The sequence below is a fragment of the Schistocerca americana genome, chromosome 2, assembly GCF_021461395.2.
Source record: "Schistocerca americana isolate TAMUIC-IGC-003095 chromosome 2, iqSchAmer2.1, whole genome shotgun sequence".
Taxonomy (NCBI): domain Eukaryota; kingdom Metazoa; phylum Arthropoda; class Insecta; order Orthoptera; family Acrididae; genus Schistocerca; species Schistocerca americana.
Window position 1 is genome coordinate 770846189 of NC_060120.1, and position 20481 is coordinate 770866669.

Below are 20481 nucleotides of genomic sequence, written 5' to 3' on the forward strand. Positions count from 1 at the left end.
CTATCCTCTGTGCCCGCGGTGGCTCAGATGGATAGAGCGTCTGCCATGTAAGCAGGAGATCCCGGGTTCGAGTCCCGGTCGGGGCACACATTTTCAACATGTCCCCAATGAAGTGTATCAACGCCTGCTTGCAGCTAGGGTGTCTATTTAATTACCATTTCAGTCTGCTTATTCTTGAGATCCCGCAGAGAGCAGCAGTAGAAGGTGTTTGCATAATTGACGAATCTCTGATGTGGCCTCGGCGTGATTGATTCGTACTTAGAATACCTTCTTCAGACGCTGCCAGCAATGGTCTATTCTATTCTCCTTTCTTTTCTTGTTCTGTATTTAATTTGTTGATGTAACGTGCTACTTTTGAAGCTCCCAGTACATGCCGCAACGTTGGCCACTTTTTCTGGGAAACGCGCCGAGTTTGTGGCACTGTGTGCGTGTATGTGCGTGGGCGGCAGCACACTGTGCGTGCAATGCCAAGCGAGACCAACGACCTCCTCCCGGCTCAGATTTGCTGGCTCGGCGCGACGCGATCTGACGGGAAATACGCTGAGTCGTATTTTCGTCTCCCCATGCTCAGCGTACTGCTAGCGCTTACCGAAGGCGATGGTGGCGGCAGCTGGCGCGCGCGCGCGCGCGCGCGCGTGTGTGTGTGTGTGTGTGTGTGTGTGTGTGTGTGTGACGATAAACCTGGCTACAGTGGGAGGGAGGCGGAAATTCCCGGAAGTGTCTCTGCGCTGGTGTGAGCTGCTCGTAAAGCACAGCACGGTATGAACCACACAGACCACATATTACACGATAAGATTCTCTCTTTGTAACCACGCTCTAGTCACGCGTCTGTCTCGCTTGGCAATTACATTTCAGTAGCTACATTTTAACGAAGCGAAACCTTGTCACACACCGATTTGGCGCCTTTACGTTTCGGTGGTGAGGCATTGCCTTTTTTTGTCTGGTACCAACAGCGGCGAAAACTACATTTTCTTTTTCGCGTATGCTATCTGCATGGCAGAAAGCTGTATCCCGTCCTTGCAGACCATGCATCAATAGGCGCTCTGAATTTGAAGCACAGTTTACCACAGTTGCTCTGTTGATTCTCCTCTACCTGCATTGAGAGATGTAAATTTGTACTTTTTGCAGGTGACAAAAGTGTAAGAATAAAAAGTATTAACAAGCTTCTTACTAAAAAGGTAGCTGATGATGTATTTGAAAACATCAACAGATGGTTCGAAGCAAATGGATTTTCAGTGTACACCGACGGAAAAAAGTCGGAACATCAAAAAATAACTAACATACAGTAGTGAAATTTCGGGATTGCATTTGTCTACGTAACATTTAAGGACCGAGCGGTTCTAGACGCTTCAGTCCGGAACCGCGCGACTGCTACGGTCGCAGGTTCGAATCCTGCCTCGGGCATGGATGTGTGTGATGTCCATAGGTTAGTTAGGTTTAAGTAGTTCTAAGTTCTAGGGTACTGATGACCTTAGATGTCAAGTCCCATAGTGCTCAGAGCTATTTGAACCATTTGAACATATTCAAGTGAACAACATCGCAAGATCACAGGTTATTGTAAGCTTGAGATAAGCCATTGCAAATGTGAAATGTTGGTACATTAATAACTGTTGTAACCGCCAGAGTGTTGAATGCAAGCGAGCAAACGTGCATGTATTGTGTTGTACAGGTGCCGGATGTCAGTTTGTGGGCTGGAGTTCCATGCCTATTGCACGTGCTCGAACAATACGGGGACGGTTAATACTGTTTGTGGATGACACTGGAATTTCCTTCCGACGATGTCCCATATGTGCGCGATTGGAGACAGATATGGTGATCGAACAGGCCTAGGCAACATGTCGACACTCTGTAGGGGATGTTGGGTTATAACAGCGGTTTGTAGGCGAGCGTTAACCTGCTACAAAACACCCCCTGGAAGGCTGCTCATGAATGGCAGCACAATATGTCGAATCGCCAGACTGGTATGCAGTTTTGCAGTAAGGGTATGTGGGATAACCATGAGAGTGCTCCTGCTGTCATACGAAGTTACACTTAATAGCATAACTCCAGGCTTAGGTCCAGTGTGACTAGCCACGCAGACATGTTTGTTGCAGGCCTTCAACTGGTTTCGTCTTAACCATCACAGAGGACTCACTGGCACTGAGGAAGAACCAGCTTTCTTCATAAAACACAACAGACCACCACGCAGCCCTCCAATGAACAGTCTCTTGACACCACTGAAGTGGCAAATAGCGGTGGTTTGGGGCCAGTGGAATGCACGCTACAGGGCGTCTGGCTCGGAGCTGTCCTTGAAGTTACCGATTTGTAACAGTTCGTTGTGTGACTTTGGTGCCAACTGCTGCTCAAAGTGCTGCTGCAGATGGAGTACGATGCGCCAGAGCCACGCGCTCTCGGCGGTGTCCCGTGACCATCCGGAGCCCGGTCCTCACACGACCGTACATACCCGTGACCACCACCTCCAGCATTATCGCAGAAGGAACATCCAGTCTTTCGTAGCCCTATTACACGGGCTCGATCAAACTCAGTGAGGTGTTGACAATGGCGTCTTTGTCGCCTTAAAGGCATTCTTGACTAACATCAACTCACCACGTCCAATCTCAAAGATAACACCCACGACCGTTGTAGCGTCTATTGAAAGTAACCCTGAGTTGCATCCTTACAGTGGCGCTACTGGCGCCACTCTGATGCGACGGGCGCGAGATTTGAATAGACATCTTCTTTCAAATGTAGAAAAACGCCTACAAACTTTCGTTTATGTCGCGCAACTCCTTGTTGCTGTTGCGATTTTTTACCGTCAGCGTGTTTTGAAAAAAATTCTGTATATTCAAATTCAGTACTTCTCACATAGTTCCACAACCTTTAAGCGCGATGCATCGCATCTTTAATTGGAATACCCGCAGGCAAGTACTGGGGAAGCGCCTTAGGTGACATTTGCGGTGCGACTTATTACTGCTATAGGTAACTTAAGAAAATAAAAAAAAAGAATCTCATGATTTCTGAAATGATTTATCTTAAAGTGAGACATGCCGATTGAGATTTTAAAGTTCAATCTTTAACTTCGAATCTTACTATTTCAATGGCTACTAGACGAGATTTGTCTAGAGCAATTTCACTCTGTCTTCGCTTGACATAACTAAAGTATGAGCACCTCAGCTGCTGTACATAATTTCGAGCATCATTCAAAGCGGCGCAAAATGTTTCTCTAATCTATTTTATTCCTGATTTTTAGACGATTCATTTCACCAGTCATCTGACCGGATTTTTTCCAATTTTATTATTTTCAGATTTTGTTCATATAGAATGAAATATAAGGTATTTATTTATCGATCGGTATTGAAAGTGTGTGCTGAACCGAGACTCGAACTCCGGACCTTTGCCTTTCGCAGGCAAGTGCTCTACTTACCGAGGTACACAAGCACTGCTCACGACCCCTCCTCATAGCAGTACCTCGTCTCCTACCTTCCCAACTTCACAGAAGCACTCCTGCGAACCTTGCGGAACTAGAATCCTTGGAAAAACGGACGTTGCGGAGACATGGCTTAGCCAGAGCTTGGGGGATGTTTCCGTAATGAAATTTTCACTCTGCAGCGGAGTGTGCGCTGATATGAAACTTAAAACTGAGTGTCGGGCCGAGACTCGAACTCGGGACCTTTACCTTTCGCGGGCAAGTGCACAAGTTTTAATCTGCCAGGAAATTTAATAACAGCGCACACCCCGCTGCAGAGAGAAGATTCCATTCTGGAAACATCCACCACGCTGTGGCTACGTCATGTCTCTGTAATATCCTTTCGTCGAGGAGTGCTAGTTCTACAAGGTTCGCAGGAGAGCTTCTGTGAAGTGGGGAAGGTAGGAGACGAGGTACTGGCAGAAGTAAAGCTGTGAGGACGGGGCGTGAGTCGTGCTTGGGTAGCTCAGTTGGTAGAGCACTTGCCCGCGAAAGGCAAATGTCCCTAGTTCGAGTCTCAGTCCGGCACACAGTTTTAATCTGCCAGGAAGTTTCATATCAGCGCACACTCCGCTGCAGAGTAAAAATCTCATTCTGGTAACATCCCCCAGGCTGTGGTTAAGCCATGTCTCTGTAATATCCTTTCGTCGAGGAGTGCTAGTTCTACAAGGTTCGCAGGAGAGCTTCTGTGAAGTGGGGAAGTTAGGAGACGAGGTACCGGCAGGAGTAGAGCTGAGAGCTGTGGTGGCGGGGCGTGACTCGTGCTTGGGTAGCTCAGTCGGTAGAGCAATTGCCCACGACTGGTAGAGATCCCTAATTCGCGTCTCGGTCTGGCACACAGTTATTAATCTGCCAGGAAGTTTCATTTGTGGAATAGTTTTTTCGAGAACTCAGTCAACACGGATTCATTTTTCAGAATACCGAATTGTACTAAAATTCTTACACCTGGTGTCAGTTATCAAACATTCAGCAGAGACCTCTTGATATCTTGGGAGCTGTACACAATACACACATTCGCTAATAAACTTTGTCCTTCGCAGTATTACTCTATCTATTTAAATTATTGAAAAACGTGAATTTAATACAATGACCAAATATTACCTCTACAAAGCCGTCATGGGCTTTACATTGGTACGGAAAGGAATCAGGTTCAAGGGAACGCACCTGCTCAACAAATTGCCAGGGACGTTGTCTTGTTGGGTCTGGAGTGGAGCAAAGAACTTTCTGCTGGGCATCTCCTTCGACTCCACTGAAAATCATCTTCAGACACCCCTAACAATTTATGCATTATGCTATAATGTCCACATCTTGTGGTCCAGGGCTTAGCGTTGCTGTCCCTAGATCGCGTTGTCCCGGTTTCGATTCCCGGGTCGGTGATTTTCTTCCCCTGGTGACTGGGTGTTGGTGTCCTCAGCGTTTCATCTCAACATCATTGATGCGCAAGTCGCCGAAGGTCAAAGGGAAGCCTTACATCAGGCGCCCAAACAACCAAGATGTAGTCTCCTGGCCAGCAATACCATGCGATTGTTTCATTTCACTTATAATTGACAGTCTAATACTATATTTTTGTGCTGTCTAGTCATTTCGTAGTATTGCACTACTTTTCACAACCCAGACACCCATCTTCACAGGTTCCATGGAATATGTCCGACGTAATGCCATGTATCCTATTAGATTTTGTTTTTCTGCGTCGACTACCTCAATTTTACTTCCTGCAGTGTTTCAGCATTTTTTGTACAGGGTGTTCAGAAATTTCCTTTACAAACTTCTAGGACTCGCAGAGGGGGACTAAGTAATTACACTCCTGGAAATTGAAATAAGAACACCGTGAATTCATTGTCCCAGGAAGGGGAAACTTTATTGACACATTCCTGGGGTCAGATACATCACATGATCACACTGACAGAACCACAGGCACACAGACACAGGCAACAGAGCATGCACAATGTCGGCACTAGTACAGTGTATATCCACCTTTCGCAGAAATGCAGGCTGCTATTCTCCCATGGAGACGATCGTAGAGATGCTGGATGTAGTCCTGTGGAACGGCTTGCCATGCCATTTCCACCTGGCGCCTCAGTTGGACCAGCGTTCGTGCTGGACGTGCAGACCGCGTGAGACGACGCTTCATCCAGTCCCAAACATGCTCAATGGGGGACAGATCCGGAGATCTTGCTGGCCAGGGTAGTTGACTTACACCTTCTAGAGCACGTTGGGTGGCACGGGATACATGTGGACGTGCATTGTCCTGTTGGAACAGCAAGTTCCCTTGCCGGTCTAGGAATGGTAGAACGATGGGTTCGATGACGGTTTGGATGTACCGTGCACTATTCAGTGTCCCCTCGACGATCACCAGTGGTGTACGGCCAGTGTAGGAGATCGATCCCCACACCATGATGCCGGGTGTTGGCCCTGTGTGCCTCGGTCGTATGCAGTCCTGATTGTGGCGCTCACCTGCACGGCGCCAAACACGCATACGACCATCATTGGCACCAAGGCAGAAGCGACTCTCATCGCTGAAGACGACACGTCTCCATTCGTCCCTCCATTCACGCCTGTCGCGACACCACTGGAGGCGGGCTGCACGATGTTGGGGCGTGAGCGGAAGACGGCCTAACGGTGTGCGGGACCGTAGCCCAGCTTCATGGAGACGGTTGCGAATGGTCCTCGCCGATACCCCAGGAGCAACAGTGTCCCTAATTTGCTGGGAAGTGGCGGTGCGGTCCCCTACGGCACTGCGTAGGATCCTACGGTCTTGGCGTGCATCCGTGCGTCGCTGCGGTCCGGTCCCAGGTCGACGGGCACGTGCACCTTCCGCCGACCACTGGCGACAACATCGATGTACTGTGGAGACCTCACGCCCCACGTGTTGAGCAATTCGGCGGTACGTCCACCCGGCCTCCCACATGCCCACTATACGCCCTCGCTCAAAGTCCGTCAACTGCACATACGGTTCACGTCCACGCTGTCGCGGCATGCTACCAGTGTTAAAGACTGCGATGGAGCTCCGTATGCCACGGAAAACTGGCTGACACTGACGGCGGCGGTGCACAAATGCTGCGCAGCTAGCGCCATTCGACGGCCAACACCGCGGTTCCTGGTGTGTCCGCTGTGCCGTGCGTGTGATCATTGCTTGTACAGCCCTCTCGCAGTGTCCGGAGCAAGTATGGTGGGTCTGACACACCGGTGTCAATGTGTTCTTTTTTCCATTTCCAGGAGTGTATTTTTTGAATTGGAACGAATGTCCGGTTGGTAGCGCGGCCACTTTTACAAGTAATTTATTATGCATGACCCAGTACATCAGTTGTTTTACAATTCCATTCATTAATGACCAAAGAAACAAAAAGGAAACGTGTTGGAGCGCGGCCCCTTCCCGTTCGGCTGCGTGGTGTCTCCTTGGAGCACAGTAGTCGCGCCTGCTGACTGTGAAGGTACCCCTTTCTCGAAGCAGTTGTGTAATTGTGGCGAAAAGGTATGCGATGGAGTCGGACGTAGTGGATAAGTATCTTGATACAGGTGACGAGCAGCTCTTCCATTACCGTGAGCTTCGCCGTACAGACGGAAGATGACGGTGTATTCTGCAAACGTGTCTTCAACCATGTTGCTCTAACAGTGACAGACACGTGAATGAGACTCGAACTTGTCAGAGAGGTAGGACAGACGTCAAAGCGAAGCCAGTCGATCCGACGTTGCATAGCTGTTGCATACGTACTTAACAAACATGTTTCAAACGGCTGCAGCGCAGAAACGGTTTTCAAAATACTACGTCCCCAATCCCATCAACAAGTCCTAGAAATTTGTAACGGAGATTTTCGAACACCCTGTACAATGCGATCAGAGAGGTCACAATTCGTAGTAATTGACGGAAAGTCATCGAGTAAAACAGAAGTGATTTCTGGCGTTCCCCAAGGTAGTATTATGGGCCCTTTTCTTTTCCTTATATAGATAAACGATTTGGGAAACAATATGAGCAGCCGTCTTCGTTTATTTGCAGATGACGCTGTCGTTTATTGACTAATAAAGTCATCAGAAGATCAAAACAAAATGAAAAACGACTTAGAAGAAATATCGGAATGGTGCGTAAAGTGGCAGTTGAACTTAAATAACTAAAAGTGTGAGGTCATCCACATGAGTGCTGAAAGGAACTCGTTAAACTTCGTTTACACGATGAATCAGTCTAATCTAAAAGCCGTAAATTCAACTAAATACCTAGGTATTACAATTACGAACAACTTAAATTGGAAGGAACACATAGAAAACGTTGTGGGGAAGGCTAACCAAAGACTACGTTTTATTGGCAGGACACTTAGAAAATGTAACAGACCTAGTAAGGAGACTGCCTACACTACGCTTGTCCGTCCTCTTTTAGAATACTGTTGCGCGGTGTGGGATTCTCACCAGATAGGACTGACGGAGTACATCGAAAAAGTTCAAAGAAAGGCAGCACGTTTTGTATTATCGCGTAATATGGGAGAGTGTGTCACAGAAATGATACAGGATTTGGGCTGGACATCATTAAAAGAAAGGCGTTTTCGTTGCGTCGGAATCTTCTCACGAAATTCCAATCATCAACTTTTTCCTCCGAATGCGAAAATATTTTGTTGACAGCGACCTACATAGGAAGGAACGATCACCAAGATAAAATAAGGGAAATCAGAGCTCGTACGGAAAGATATAGGTGTTCATTCTTTCCGCGCGCTATACGAGATTGGAATAATAGAGAATTGTGACGGTGGTTCGATGAACCCTCTGCCAACCACTTAAATGTGATTTGCAGAGTATCGATGTAGATGTAGATCAGATCCTGGTGGCACGATGATTAAGACGTTCTTGTTATGTTTCTTAGGAAAAGCTGCGAATCCCTTTTCGGCTCCAGATGTATGTTTTATATAGTTACTGAGAGGTTCGGGACTGTTCCTTCAACGAAGTTGCTACTTCCCTCAACAGCAAAGAACATGACTTTCCGATGAAAATAAGTTGCATTGAGTCTATACAGCGAGGGTGTTCACGTTCAGCCAACACAGATAAACGTCAAAATATCACGTGATCACAGACGGATGAACAAACGTTCTACAGTAGTAGTAGTAACAGCAGTAGCAATGATGGATAGATACGACAGTGGTTGCAGCTGTAAAATGGTTATGTAACACTCCTGTGACACGGAGATAATGACAGAAACATGAGAGCACCACATGGGTGACACACGTCAAAGGTGATACCGTTTCGGATGCGTTCAGAGGCACCCAATTTCACGCATATCCAGAGAAGAGGCGAGCTCGAGGCCTGTCTGACGCAAGGCCCCTCTGGGATAGCCGCTGGTGAAATTGAGGTCGACACCCACCGAAGGGAAAGGTCGCCGAATTCGCTCTGCTAATACTTGGTGAGCAAGAGCAATCCGACAGTCGCTTCGGACGTCACAATGCCAGGTGATGAAATGCCGCGCCAATCAGGTACGGCTATTAGTTCGTAGAATTGGCTCCCTCAAGTGGTTGTAACTGTGGAATCCCATTTCCTGGCATATGACAGTTCGCTTTGTCAGAGTACCACTGTAGAGAGAGAGAGAGAGAGAGAGAGAGAGAGAGAGAGAGAGAATAAATGTACAGGGGGGGGGGGGGGGGGAGAGTATAAATGGAGTCATCTACAGAAATGTGTAAATTTCAATTATGTCTTGACTTATTTCAACAAAACATGAAGGAAAAAATCCATTTGAGAGAGTGGATACAAACATATTATTGCGTGAGTGAGGAATCGTATCCTTGTTACCGTAGATCACAATCGGACTAACTCCCACATCGGCTTTAAACGCCGCCTACGCTACAAAAAGGTCTATTACGTGTCCAGAGAGAGATTTGCATAACAATATGTTTACATGGACACTGAATGCTTATAATCTTCCATACTTACGTAACGACAGAGTTTTTGAAATGCAGTTGCGCCTGCAAGCTACGAATTTTAAGAGATATGTCGTCATCAGATTGTTTATCTATATAAAACTGTGTACGTTATGTGCGAGGATTGGAGGGCTAGAGGAAGGGCGCTGGACTCCTGGATTAATTAGAACCAAAGTTAGCACAAACATTCGTGGTTCATTGCAAAAATTCTGCACACCGTAAAATTAAGTTAGACAAACTTTTAATTTCACAAAATAACCTCACATGTCTTTAATGTAATCTCCATTTTTCTCAGTGACAGTGATCCAGCGGTACTGTGGTTTGATCCTGACACAGCCGGCCGTTGCAGCCGAGCGGTTCTAGGCGCTTCAGTCTGGAACCGCGCGACCGATACGGTCGCAGGTTCGAATCCTGGATCTGGCATGGATGTGTGTGATGTCCTTAAGTTAGTTAGGTTTAAGTAGTTCTAAGTTCTAGGGGACTGATTACCTTAGATGTTCAGTCCCATAGTGCTCAGAGCCATTTGAACCATTTGATCCTGACACAACACCATAAACTTCACGTCAGTAGTGTCTGACATTATCAAGAAATGGGGAAAGCAGTCTGAAGTATTCTCCGAAATTTTGAAAATTGTTGTACAAAATCTTTTAATTGTCTAATTTACAAACAACGAACAACATTAAATTTGACCGAGCGAGGTGGCGCAGTGGTTAGACACTGGAGTCGCATTCGGGAGGACGACAGTTCAATCCCGCGTCCGGCCATCCTGATTTAGGTTTTCCGTGATTTCCCTAAATCACCCCAGGCAAATGCTGGGATGGTTCCTCTGAAAGGGCACGGCCGACTTCCTTCCCCATCCTTCCCTAATCCGATGAGATCGATGACCACGCTGTCTGGTCTCCTTCCCCAAAACAACCAACCAACCAACCATTAAATTTGATATTTTGTTCTTATTTGACATTGTGAGACAGGGAGACAAGCGATCTGTTACGTTAAAATGTGGTGTTGTCAGTAAACAGCAGTTACATGCAACGTTATTTCGACGTTTGGCTTTACCATCACAACTTTTGAACTGGTAGGCGCCTGGTACTTCTTTCACGCTTTTCGCAATTACTTACATCACACCGAGCGAAATATTTTGATCTTAATACTTTACAGGCGTGAAAATCTTCCGAGTATTGCAACCGAATAATGCAACCGAGCTAGCTGCGAGTCGCGGCACACAACTACATACTTTGGTGTCACAGATACCAGGATACATTGAATTATGCTGTAGGATCGGTGCGGGTGCAATTAGACTGTGGGGACACAAAGAACTCAATTTGCGGATAGGCGGTTCTACCGCGTACAAATGAGAATAGCCGAAAGTGAAGATAGCGTTGTCAGTAGCGTTCCAATAACAAGTCCAGACATTCCTTAAGAATGGCAAGGTCGTAATTGACAACATGCGCGGAAAAACGGGCTACCCTCAAATTTAAAAGCTTAGAGAGCCCTCAAAACTGACATTGGTCTCACTCCTAAATATCCTAGTGTGATATTCAGGGGTGAGACCAATGTCAATTCTGATAGTTCACGTACCCAGCAACAGATGGCAACACTTATCTCTATGCTTTTACATTTGAGGGTTAGCCCGATTTTCCGCGTATGTCTTCAGTTCTAGTATGATATGGCGCGAACCAACACAGGCTTCATGTGTGAACAGCAAGTGATTGGTTATGTTTACCAAGGCTTGTTAAACACCATCGGTTAGTTGTCAGCAGCCAAGTAGACCTGGTGCAAGCTGTCTGTTCCACCAAATATTCAAATCAAGAGCTAGAAAACAGTCCGTGAGAAGAAATGGTTGATAGCTTTGCTGACGAAGAACTGGATGACAAAGGAAAAAAGGAAATTAGATAATCCACGATTTTAGTTTAGAAGCAGAATTTATTTCATTGTAGTTCCTACTTTTTCAGTACCTCAGCTTGTAGCATTTATACGATTATTTTTATTATTGAAAATACTTACGATTTCCTCCCTGTTTTATAACATAATACTTGAAATAATCTTCTTTTAATGTTTCATGTGTTTGCAGGATTGTTGAAAAATACGTGTTTCAACGAACAGTTAGCGAAAAAAATACGGATGTAATAGTTTAATCATCACATTATTTGAAATGTGTGGGGTAAGTCAAGTAAAATTACGTTATGTAGTATTCCCCTAGTATTCTAATTTCCAAACTGCCTATTGGCTTCTGTCTCGGGTTCTTCGGCCGACGTTCATCTAATGATTTTTCTGACGTTTCGCCAGCACGAGTGGCTAGCATTGTCAAAGCTTCACCCTCCATTGCCGGTGGTGAACTGGAGCCGAGCTCGCGGCCGCAGACCTGGCGCGCCAACGTCCGATGGCTTCTCCGCGGTCATCGGACGTTGGCGCCCCGGGTACATATAGTCTGCGGCCGCGAGCTCGGCTCCAGTTCACCACTGGCAATGGAGGGTGAAGCTTTGACAATGCCAGCCACTCGTGCTGGCGAAACGTCAGAAAAATCATTAGATGAACGTCGGCCGAAGAACCCGAGACAGAAGCCAATAGGCAGTTTGTCAACAAGTGGCCACGAAAGCCTTAACAATCTTGTATTCTACACTCCTGGAAATGGAAAAAAGAACACATTGACACCGGTGTGTCAGACCCACCATACTTGCTCCGGACACTGCGAGAGGGCTGTACAAGGAATGATCACACGCACGGCACAGCGGACACACCAGGAACCGCGGTGTTGGCCGTCGAATGGCGCTAGCTGCGCAGCATTTGTGCACCGCCGCCGTCAGTGTCAGCCAGTTTGCCGTGGCATACGGAGCTCCATCGCAGTCTTTAACACTGGTAGCATGCCGCGACAGCGTGGACGTGAACCGTATGTGCAGTTGACGGACTTTGAGCGAGGGCGTATAGTGGGCATGCGGGAGGCCGGGTGGACGTACCGCCGAATTGTTCAACACGTGGGGCGTGAGGTCTCCACAGTACATCGATGTTGTCGCCAGTGGTCGGCGGAAGGTGCACGTGCCCGTCGACCTGGGACCGGACCGCAGCGACGCACGGATGCACGCCAAGACCGTAGGATCCTACGCAGTGCCGTAGGGGACCGCACCGCCACTTCCCAGCAAATTAGGGACACTGTTGCTCCTGGGGTATCGGCGAGGACCATTCGCAACCGTCTCCATGAAGCTGGGCTACGGTCCCGCACACCGGCCGTCTTCCGCTCACGCCCCAACATCGTGCAGCCCGCCTCCAGTGGTGTCGCGACAGGCGTGAATGGAGGGACGAATGGAGACGTGTCGTCTTCAGCGATGAGAGTCGCTTCTGCCTTGGTGCCAATGATGGTCGTATGCGTGTTTGGCGCCGTGCAGGTGAGCGCCACAATCAGGACTGCATACGACCGAGGCACACAGGGCCAACACCCGGCATCATGGTGTGGGGAGCGATCTCCTACACTGGCCGTACACCACTGGTGATCGTCGAGGGGACACTGAATAGTCCACGGTACATCCAAACCGTCATCGAACCCATCGTTCGACCATTCCTAGACCGGCAAGGGAACTTGCTGTTCCAACAGGACAATGCACGTCCGCATGTATCCCGTGCCACCCAACATGCTCTAGAAGGTGTAAGTCAACTACCCTGGCCAGCAAGATCTCCGGATCTGTCCCCCATTGAGCATGTTTGGGACTGGATGAAGCGTCGTCTCACGCGGTCTGCACGTCCAGCACGAACGCTGGTCCGACTGAGGCGCCAGGTGGAAATGGCATGGCAAGCCGTTCCACAGGACTACATCCAGCATCTCTACGATCGTCTCCATGGGAGAATAGCAGCCTGCATTGCTGCTAAAGGTGGATATACACTGTACTAGTGCCGACGTTGTGCATGCTCTGTTGCCTGTGTCTATGTGCCTGTGGGTCTGTCAGTGTGATCATGTGATGTATCTGACCCCAGGAATGTGTCAATAAAGTTTCCCCTTCCTGGGACAATGAATTCACGGTGTTCTTATTTCAATTTCCAGGAGTGTAATTTCCCCTCGTTCAAGGAAAAAATCCCAGTACGAATTTCCCTTCCTAACATTTTTACGTCACTGAAGAAGTTTTTACCATACTTGCTCAGCATATTCAAAAAAACTTTGAATATATCCTCACCTCTTCAGTTTTGCAGCGGAGGGTGCATTCTCTATTTTTTTGTGTTTTCCAAGTCTTTTTGTTCAAATGTGTGTGAAATCTTATGGGACTTAACTGCTAAGGTCATCAGTCTCTAAGCTTAAACACTACTTAACCTAAATTATCCTAAGGAGACACACACACACACACACACACACACACACACAATGCCCGAGGGAGGACTCGAACCTCCGCTGGGACCAGCCGCACAGTCCTTGAAGTCCTTTTGTAGTGAGCAATTGCAGGAACAACAGCTACTACTACTACTACTACTACTACTACTACAGCGTCCTCTGCGTGCATCTCACTGCACACTGAAAGCGAGGAGCCCAGATTGGTTGCTCCCATGGGTACCAACGAGCGGCCTTCATTGCATAAGAGAGAGCAAAATGTCGAAACTACGAGGGGCGTTTGAAAGTCCGTGCAAAAATAAAAACTACTTACGTTTTTGGGGTAAACCTTTTTTATTTTTCGACATACTCCTTTTAGACTTATACACTTCGTCCAACGCTGTTCTAATTTGTTGGTCCCTTCCGAATAATAGGAATTATCCAAGTATGCAAAATAGCTATTAGTTGCTGCAATCACCTCCTCGTTTGAATTAAATCTTTGTTCTGCCAGACATTTCTTCAAATTGGGAAACAAATAATAGTCAGAGGGAGCCAAGTCTGGAGAACAGGGGGGATGTGAAACGAGTTTGAATCCTATTTCCATTAATTTTGCGACCACAAGCGCTGAGGTGTGTGCTGGTGAATAGTCGTGATGGAAAAGGACTTTTTTGCGGTCCAATCGCCGGCGTTTTTGTTGCAGCTCGGTTTTCAGACGGCCTAATAACGATAAATAATATGCACCTGTAATAGTTTAATCCTTTTCCACATAGTCGATGAGGATTATCCCTTGCGAATCCCAAAAGACAGTAGTCATAACGTTTCCGTCCGAAGGAATGGTCTTCGCCTTTTTTGTCGAGACTCTCCCTTGATAACCCATTGTTTAGATTGTTGTTTGGTCTCAGAAGTATAGTAATGTATCCATGTTTCATCCACAGTGACGAAACGACGCTTAAAGTCCTGCGGATTCTCCCTGAACAGCCGCAAACCATCCTTGCAGCACTCCACACGATTCCGTTTTTGGTCAAGCGTGAGCAATCGGGGAACCCAACTTGCGGATAGCTTTCTCAAGTCCAAATGTTTATGCAACATATTACGTACCCGTTCATCGAGATGTCCACAGCACTAGAAATATAACGCACCTTAACTCTTCTGTCATCTATCATCATATCATGGATTTTATCAATGATTTCTGGAGTCGTAACCTCCACATGGCGTCCAGAACGTTCAGCATCACTTGAGTCCATATGACCACTCCGAAAATTTTGAAATCACTTATAAACTGTTGTAATCGAAGGTACAGAGTCTCTGTAATGTTTATCAAGCATGTCTTTAGTCTCCTGAGGCGTTTTGCCTTTCATAAAGTAATGTTTAATCACCGCGCGAAATTCGTTTTCGTCCATTTTTTGACAATCACTCGACTTCCTTGATTCGCACGAATGCCAAACAGAAAGAAATATACCAATATGGCTGAAACTTGGTGTGCGCTCTTTCCAAAGATGCTACTAACTAAACATGACCTGGATACGCGCCGGTGGCGCCAACTCTCGGACTTTGCACGGACTTTTCAAACGCCCCTCGTATGTCACTGTCTCGGAGCGCCGCCCGGAAGCGTTTTCGCTCAGTAAGTCGACCAGAAGTCGGAATCGATATGCAGGGACACTAAACTACCACGTGCAACAGGCCCGTAGGGTGAGTACAAACGGTAGCGCAGAGTGAATAACCGAGTCCACGTTGATCAATTACGAAATGATGAAGCGTTTCACGTCAAATTAACAGATTATTGTCGCATTTGTGTAATATACGCAGTGACCTTACAATGTTTACAGGCATTAAGATAGGATACATGGAAGTAAATGGATGGTGAAAGGGTAGAAAGAAAGGGAAGGAAAGGAACTAATGATATCCACTGCATCGAGACTTTATTCAGTATTAGTGGCGACGAGTAAAAATGTGTGCCAGAGAGGGACTCGAACCTGGGATCTCGTGCTTACTAGGCAGCTGCGTTAACCAGTGCGCCACCTTTTTTTTAAAAAAATCTCATTTTGTTCGCTTTCGTTCGTTGCATCTGTTCGGGGAGGACGTCGTAAGACATCAGTTTAAGTTTGTTGTTGATCGATTAACTCAGTTTCTTTTTTTTATTACAGAGGGCTGCTAACCCTCTGACCGAACACGCTGAGCTACCGTGCCGGCATCCACCTGGACACAGTCCGCACATTTGAGATGAACATTTTCGCGGCACTCCTCTCGGCCGACCACATTCCCACCTAGCGCCTTCTTTCGCAGTCCCCGTTCGTGTCCTCCATACTCGCTAATTTGAGTCCACGCATTTATGTAATTGGTGCACCTCGATAGGCAATGAATCCACAACATCCGCGTGGTTGCAACTTCCTTTCGACCTCGTGTGGAAGGACATGAGCGGGGACAGCGTCGGTCAGCTGGGGAGCGTTAACTGCCTAGTAAGCAAGAGTTCCTGGGTTCGATTCCCGGTCCGGCACACATTTTCACTCTTCGCCGCTGATTCTGCATAAAGTCGTTAGTTCCTTCCCTTTACTTTCCTTTCTCCCCCCTCTACCTTCAATTTACATAATATGTATCACAGTTGCGAATAAGAGTTCTGTACCCTCTGACATATCCGAAAGAACAGACACCACACATTCTTACATTAAATCGAAGTGTTTCAGGAGCTCGCCGAGAAACACCGTCGGACGTTAGCTTACAGCATAGATTTTTATTAATCACAAATACTTCGAGTTACGCTCATTAGCGAGGCTTATTGGGTATGGTGCACAAGACTGTAGCCAAACCGTTGTTAGTTGCTGTGCCTGCTTCTAACTCTTCAATATTCTTAACCCATTACTGTAATTGTTCTTGTTTTGCATGTGAGTTTCTGGCTTCAGCGTAACTTACGGACTCTTTGGACTCACTAACGTGATTGTCACGGTGCGGTGAGCATTTATTTACCAGCAGGAGATATCACAATAGGTTTGCTGCAGTGTACGAGTATAGAAGCCTTTGACAAACAGGAAATTCCGTTCACACTACGTGTGCGCTAGAGGGCTGTTGCAATGCCAGTGCTTCTGACTGTAATTTTTTTTAGAAGTCTCTCTGTATTTTCTCCGTTTCGGACGTGCCATGAGCCAGGTGTACAATGTTCAAATCGTAACAAAAGTCGAGAAAATCGCTCGAATGCAGTTTACTGCATTAATAAAAATTCTTCCATGTTCGACCTGTTGCTACCATTACTGCGAAGATTTCAAGCAAGCTTAGAGGCTGTGGACAGATTGTTTTAAAGGCCTGTTGTAAATTTTTTCGAACATGCCATCAGTACAAAGTAATGTATTGGTGTACTGTAATATCGTGTACAACACGAGATTAAATCAGGAAGTCATACACAGTTTTGCATAAAAATCAGTATTTACTCTCCTAACGCTAAGTTTCTGGACCGCGAAAAGAGGAAATCAAGTAATGTATACGTAAAATAGTTACGTACAATTCATTGAGCGTCATTAATAAAAAGGCGACTCTCTTGCAAAACACACGGCAAGTTTGTCATGGAAGCCGTATAACCACCGCCCGAAACGACAACTTCAGCTTGTCAAGAGCAATAGATGACGATCATTTGCTAGCCACTAGTGCTGGCAAAACGTCAGACTATCAATGAAGCAGCCGTCGGCCGTGGAACCAGAAACATACGCATCCCGGCAATACGTCTATCGTATTTTATTTAATGAAATTCCGGTCGTAGCTGTAACAGATCGCACGCAGCTGAAGCCGTGTTTGCAACTGCAGTGGCGCCGTGAGCTGACATTTCAAAGTTCTGCTGGCCCAGTTGCCAATATTATGTCAACGGATCTGATTGTCAGACATTACTGTCACTGTGCATGTTAGGCGGCCCTTAATATTTAAATAAGAGGAATCTAAACGTCAAATATTGCGTGTTACATGTACCGACCAAGAAGCTTCATTAATCATCGTGTACCAATGTTTCTGAGCTACAGTGCTATAAGCAAGTTAGTAAAGAAAAACTTCGTTGATTGATTTTATCATTGCGTACTCAAATATGCACCAAGCTGGCGCTTATACGTTATGTACGAATAAGAGGAACTTAACAGTAACCGAAATTTTTCGCGTCTGCTCTCAAGAAAATTCTCTTATAACTCGATCTAACAGGCGTTTAACACATCTGCGTCCAGGTTATCCGGTCTTCTGTAGAATCTGAATTCAATATCAGCAATCACTGACGCACCGATTAACTGTAGAACCTCAGTTTTCTCCACATTTGAGATGAACTGGACTGCCGGGCAGTTACGAACACCTTTCTGTTATTAAAGTATTACACTTGTTTACCTACACTTCAAGTGATACACAAACATTATTCGTGTATCAGTTGCTATGAATTCGTTTATAATGTGTTCATAAGAGAAATGACCAAACTTGTAGACCCAAGTAATTCCGTGAACAAATTGCAGAAGGAGAAATTCGTGCCTCTGTTAGACATTTTCTTCGTTTATCTTGGTCGACAGGATGTTACCGTACTACATAAAATGCTCGCACTTTTATGTAATACACTGCTGGAAATAAATTATTACACCCTGTTAGAGGTTTCCAACCAACTCAAGAGTTGCAAGAGTGCCTATGGAGTACATGAAATAATTAGATTTACGTATCAATAGCACAAGCGGTTCTGAGGTATCAAGTATCGACCCATAGTGAAACACCCATACTAGTATGTGCTGTAATTCCACGGGAGGCAATGCAAGCCGCGCGGAGTTCAAATGGCTCTGAGCACTATGGGACTTAACATCTGAGGTCATCAGTCCCCTAGAACTGAGAACTACTTAAACCTAACTAAGGACACCACACATACCCATGCCCGAGGCAGGATTCGAACCTGCGACCGTAGTAAAATGATTTCAAGTTTTAGTGACATATCAAAACATGGAATACAGCTTCACTCATGTCACTCGAATTTCGACCCTTTAATTTGACGTTGAAACTAGACTTCAACAGTGACACACTTGTACCCGAATCACTCAGATTTCACGCCACGTTTGTAGCCTAAGAAAGCGTCAGTTGCTGAAGAAAAAACGCTCTCTCTCTCTCTCTCTCTCTCTCTCTCTTAGCCGTGGCCTAATTATCCAACAGACGGCAACGAGAACATTGTTAGCTGACCCGTATCAACCTCATTCGTTACTAGATCCATCAGATTATTTTTAATAAGTGATGCCTGCCTTCCTTTGCCCGCGAAACTTAGTTAACTAGGGTTCGTTCCCGCACCGTTGTTTGAGTCCTGTTATTTGACTGCGATAAAAGCAGAAAACTGCTACGACTACTGCACAGCTAATTATTGTTGCTTGAGGTTTCTGCCTGACTTTTTTTTATCGATTAACGGCTTCGAATCTATGGCTAGAGCAGTCTTAGTATAACGGTAAACATGACGAGAGACTATTCATGTAAAAAATTTTACGTTCCACTGTGGCAGGATGCTACAGCAAACGGTTTTGAATTACTTCAGATTAAAAGCGATCACCTGATTAAATAGGTCTTTGTCTCTAGTTTGCAATGCTTACGACTGCCCCTGATTGTGACACCTTAATGTGTGAGTTTGTTGATCTTGCCAGCATAAGCTGTGCAAGCACTTTAAAATTTAGCTATCTTACTTCGCTCGTATGACAGAGTTCTAATAACATATTTTGACTCGCTGTTTCCGATGTTATAATTTTACCTACTTTTTTTGCTTTATGTATGTGTACTTTAAAATACATCGGGGTTTCATGTGATTTTAACGGTTTGTATGTATGTATATTTTATTAGTTTTACGTAGTTTTTGTATTTCGCAAAAGTGCCTTAGGCCGGCCACCTCTTGCCACACAATATTCGATGTTTGCATCTTGATGTGTCACAGTAATATTTATGTGCGTGCAAACGAACATTCTGCTGTGTGCGGCTCATACCGCATTTATTATGTAAGCGTGTCATATTTTGTGCTGCCATGGCATAGTCAGCTGGTGTGCCTAGCGTAACATGCGAGGGTATTCGAAATTTTTCCGCTATCTTCTTGTACTTTCATGATGATATACTGGCGGTTTTCTTTCAATTTAACTATGCCCGCTTTACATTTTACACGTTTTTACGACGGATGGATTACACATCAAGATACGGCTCTATGATCGATGGGTTACGTAACCAGCTTTTACGTAAGTTACCATTTTACAGTGGCGGTTTCTCAGCAACCGTATACATAGTAGTTTGAACATAGGATTATACAGTCAGCGGTTGAAAATAACTGTTTGGTACACTGATCTAGGTTTCGACACCTACTAAGGCTCTCTTCATCAGAATCAACCTTTGAAAAGATGTAAAATTGTGAGGAAGCAGCATTTTACCTGCGTAGTCGTACAAGAATTAAAAGAAGAAAGACATCGTACCTGGGGCACATTATGAGAAGAAAGAAATACGAACTTCTGCAATTAATTCTAGAAGGCAGAATAGAAGGAAAGCGCCCACCGGGTAGAAGGAAGCAGTCATGGTCACAGAATATCAGGACATGGACTGGCATCAACTACTTTGAAGAGCTGGTTCAAGAAGCAAGAGAACGCCGCCTGTGAGCAGCCGACGCACTCCAAGTGTATGGCACCAAGAAGAAGAAGAAGAAGAAGTCGCACAAGATAGGACGATGCCTCCTCCTCTCTCCGTTTCTAATGATTGAGACTTGTCTTTATAGACAATCCGATGATGCTCCAAAAGGGTGAAACGCGTGATTGATACGAAAATAACTTCTCAACCAAGATTGTTTTAATTCTGAAGTCAACCATTTATATTTAGAGCGTTACTTTTCACAAAAACAACACAGATTG

At 45.8% G+C, this 20481-nt stretch overlaps 1 protein-coding gene and 1 non-coding gene across 2 annotated transcripts in view; both read left to right on the forward strand.

The window, feature by feature from the left end:
- Nucleotides 1-20481, forward strand: part of LOC124594772 (Y+L amino acid transporter 2) — a 337307-nt gene that overhangs the window by 57279 nt on the left and 259547 nt on the right. The gene's annotated exons all lie outside the window — the stretch shown is intronic.
- Trnat-ugu lies at nt 12-86 on the forward strand. Its single transcript has one exon. It is a non-coding gene; the product is annotated as a tRNA-Thr (tRNA).